Genomic DNA, 4,131 nt, shown 5'->3' with positions numbered 1-4,131 from the left:
TAGGACAGTCTTTAGCAGAGGACAGTCTTTAGCAGAGGACAGTCTTTAGCAGAGGACAGTCTTTAGCAGAGGACAGTCATTAGCAGAGGACAGTCTTTAGCAGAGGACAGTCTATAGCAGAGGACAGTCTTTAGCAGAGGACAGTCATTAGCAGAGGACAGTCTTTAGCAGAGGACAGTCTTTAGCAGAGGACAGTCTTTAGCAGAGGACAGTCTTTAGCAGAGGACAGTCTTTAGCATAGGACAGTCTTTAGCAGAGGACAGTCTTTAGCAGAGGACAGTCTTTAGCAGAGGACAGTCTTTAGCAGAGGACAGTCTTTAGCTGAGGACAGTCATTAGCAGAGGACAGTCTTTAGCAGAGGACAGTCTTTAGCAGAGGACAGTCATTAGCAGAGGACAGTCTTTAGCAGAGGACAGTCTTTAGCATAGGACAGTCATTAGCAGAGGACAGTCTTTAGCAGAGGACAGTCTTTAGCATAGGACAGTCTTTAGCAGAGGACAGTCATTAGCAGAGGACAGTCTTTAGCAGAGGACAGTCATTAGCAGAGGACAGTCTTTAGCAGAGGACAGTCTATAGCAGAGGACAGTCTTTAGCAGAGGACAGTCTTTAGCATAGGACAGTCTTTAGCAGAGGACAGTCATTAGCAGAGGACAGTCTTTAGCAGAGGACAGTCATTAGCAGAGGACAGTCTTTAGCAGAGGACAGTCTTTAGCAGAGGACAGTCATTAGCAGAGGACAGTCATTAGCAGAGGACAGTCTTTAGCAGAGGACAGTCTTTAGCAGAGGACAGTCATTAGCAGAGGACAGTCTTTAGCAGAGGACAGTCTTTAGCAGAGGACAGTCTTTAGCATAGGACAGTCTTTAGCAGAGGACAGTCATTAGCAGAGGACAGTCTTTAGCAGAGGACAGTCATTAGCAGAGGACAGTCATTAGCAGAGGACAGTCTTTAGTAGAGGACAGTCTTTAGCATAGGACAGTCTTTAGCAGAGGACAGTCATTAGCAGAGGACAGTCTTTAGCAGAGGACAGTCATTAGCAGAGGACAGTCTTTAGCAGAGGACAGTCTATAGCAGAGGACAGTCTTTAGCAGAGGACAGTCTTTAGCAGAGGACAGTCATTAGCAGAGGACAGTCTTTAGCAGAGGACAGTCATTAGCAGAGGACAGTCTTTAGCAGAGGACAGTCATTAGCAGAGGACAGTCTTTAGCATAGGACAGTCATTAGCAGAGGACAGTCTTTAGCAGAGGACAGTCTTTAGCAGAGGACAGTCTTTAGCAGAGGACAGTCATTAGCAGAGGACAGTCATTAGCAGAGGACAGTCTTTAGCAGAGGACAGTCTTTAGCAGAGGACAGTCTTTAGCAGAGGACAGTCTTTAGCAGAGGACAGTCATTAGCAGAGGACAGTCTTTAGCAGAGGACAGTCTTTAGCAGAGGACAGTCATTAGCAGAGGACAGTCTTTAGCAGAGGACAGTCTTTAGCAGAGGACAGTCATTAGCATAGGACAGTCTTTAGCAGAGGACAGTCATTAGCAGAGGACAGTCTTTAGCAGAGGACAGTCATTAGCAGAGGACAGTCTTTAGCAGAGGACAGTCTATAGCAGAGGACAGTCTTTAGCAGAGGACAGTCTTTAGCAGAGGACAGTCATTAGCAGAGGACAGTCTTTAGCAGAGGACAGTCTTTAGCAGAGGACAGTCTTTAGCAGAGGACAGTCATTAGCAGAGGACAGTCTTTAGCAGAGGACAGTCATTAGCAGAGGACAGTCTTTAGCAGAGGACAGTCATTAGCAGAGGACAGTCTTTAGCATAGGACAGTCATTAGCAGAGGACAGTCTTTAGCAGAGGACAGTCTTTAGCATAGGACAGTCTTTAGCAGAGGACAGTCATTAGCAGAGGACAGTCTTTAGCAGAGGACAGTCATTAGCAGAGGACAGTCTTTAGCAGAGGACAGTCTATAGCAGAGGACAGTCTTTAGCAGAGGACAGTCTTTAGCATAGGACAGTCTTTAGCAGAGGACAGTCATTAGCAGAGGACAGTCTTTAGCAGAGGACAGTCATTAGCAGAGGACAGTCTTTAGCAGAGGACAGTCTTTAGCAGAGGACAGTCATTAGCAGAGGACAGTCATTAGCAGAGGACAGTCATTAGCAGAGGACAGTCTTTAGCAGAGGACAGTCTTTAGCAGAGGACAGTCATTAGCAGAGGACAGTCTTTAGCAGAGGACAGTCATTAGCAGAGGACAGTCTTTAGCAGAGGACAGTCATTAGCAGAGGACAGTCTTTAGCAGAGGACAGTCATTAGCAGAGGACAGTCTTTAGCAGAGGACAGTCATTAGCAGAGGACAGTCTTTAGCAGAGGACAGTCTTTAGCAGAGGACAGTCTTTAGCAGAGGACAGTCTTTAGCAGAGGACAGTCATTAGCAGAGGACAGTCTTTAGCAGAGGACAGTCTATAGCAGAGGACAGTCTTTAGCAGAGGACAGTCTTTAGCAGAGGACAGTCATTAGCAGAGGACAGTCTTTAGCAGAGGACAGTCTTTAGCAGAGGACAGTCTTTAGCAGAGGACAGTCATTAGCAGAGGACAGTCTTTAGCAGAGGACAGTCATTAGCAGAGGACAGTCTTTAGCAGAGGACAGTCATTAGCAGAGGACAGTCTTTAGCAGAGGACAGTCTTTAGCAGAGGACAGTCTTTAGCAGAGGACAGTCATTAGCAGAGGACAGTCTTTAGCAGAGGACAGTCATTAGCAGAGGACAGTCTTTAGCAGAGGACAGTCATTAGCAGAGGACAGTCTTTAGCAGAGGACAGTCTTTAGCAGAGGACAGTCTTTAGCATAGGACAGTCTTTAGCAGAGGACAGTCTTTAGCAGAGGACAGTCATTAGCAGAGGACAGTCTTTAGCAGAGGACAGTCTATAGCAGAGGACAGTCTTTAGCAGAGGACAGTCTTTAGCAGAGGACAGTCTTTAGCAGAGGACAGTCATTAGCAGAGGACAGTCTTTAGCAGAGGACAGTCATTAGCAGAGGACAGTCTTTAGCAGAGGACAGTCTTTAGCAGAGGACAGTCTTTAGCAGAGGACAGTCATTAGCAGAGGACAGTCTTTAGCAGAGGACAGTCATTAGCAGAGGACAGTCTTTAGCAGAGGACAGTCTTTAGCAGAGGACAGTCTTTAGCAGAGGACAGTCTTTGAGGACACTTTAGAGACGTGGGACCTTTGAGACAAAATGATAGGATGTGTTATTTCTATGGCAGAGACAGTTTGTCCCTCGTGGTCCAGCCTGGGGTCCATGTTGTGGATGGAACTGTTCTTAGGGCTGTATTTTTTCCGTTCAATAAGGTCAATTTCCTGTTTGTAAAGTTCTTTGTTCAGATGCAATAAAACATGGTTCCTGTTTGTAAAGTTCTTTGTTCAGATGCAATAAAACGTGGTTCATCAGATTCAACGTCTTTCACTGTCAAATTATTCACATTTTCTTTCAAATTTTCCTTTTTTCTTTTTGTCCTTTTCAGTAAATGTCCCTTAAACTTCAGGATCCAAGCAACACTTTGGACTTTATTCCAGTCCAAACATCCTCCATTAGTTTTGCTGGTGGAACTTATTAGTGCAACATTGACACTTCACAAAGACGTCCTTTTGGACCTCAGGTCCTCATTTGAAACAGGATGTCTCATGTCCTCCGGAAGACGTGGCCATTGTTTTTCATTTTGTTCTAAGAAAGTTGTTCCTTTTATCCATCTTTTGGATTTTAGGAAAGTCTAAAACCAGGTGAGGGTTTGTCTTGAGTCCACATGTCTCCACTGGTCCACTGAGTCCACATGTCTCCACTGGTCCACTGAGTCCACATGTCTCCACTGGTCCACTGAGTCCACATGTCTCCACTGGTCCACTGAGTCCACATGTCTCCACTGGTCCACTGAGTCCACATGTCTCCACTGGTCCACTGAGTCCACATGTCTCCACTGGTCCACTGAGTCCACATGTCTCCACTGGTCCACTAAAGACAAGGCCTGGATAACCACGATGCCGTTTGCAACAAAAGTTTGAAATCTTCTTGACTTGGAAAGTATTTCAAAACAGACTCAGATTCTTTTAAGTCCATTTTTAGCTCTGTAGAGTGTTACTCTGTAGAGTGTTACTCTGTAG

The sequence above is a fragment of the Eucyclogobius newberryi genome, unplaced genomic scaffold (genome assembly GCF_026437365.1).
Source record: "Eucyclogobius newberryi isolate DKJ021-1_F unplaced genomic scaffold, fEucNew1.0.hap1 SCAF_49, whole genome shotgun sequence".
NCBI classification, from domain to species: Eukaryota; Metazoa; Chordata; class Actinopteri; order Gobiiformes; family Gobiidae; genus Eucyclogobius; species Eucyclogobius newberryi.
This window is presented reverse-complemented; position numbering follows the sequence as displayed.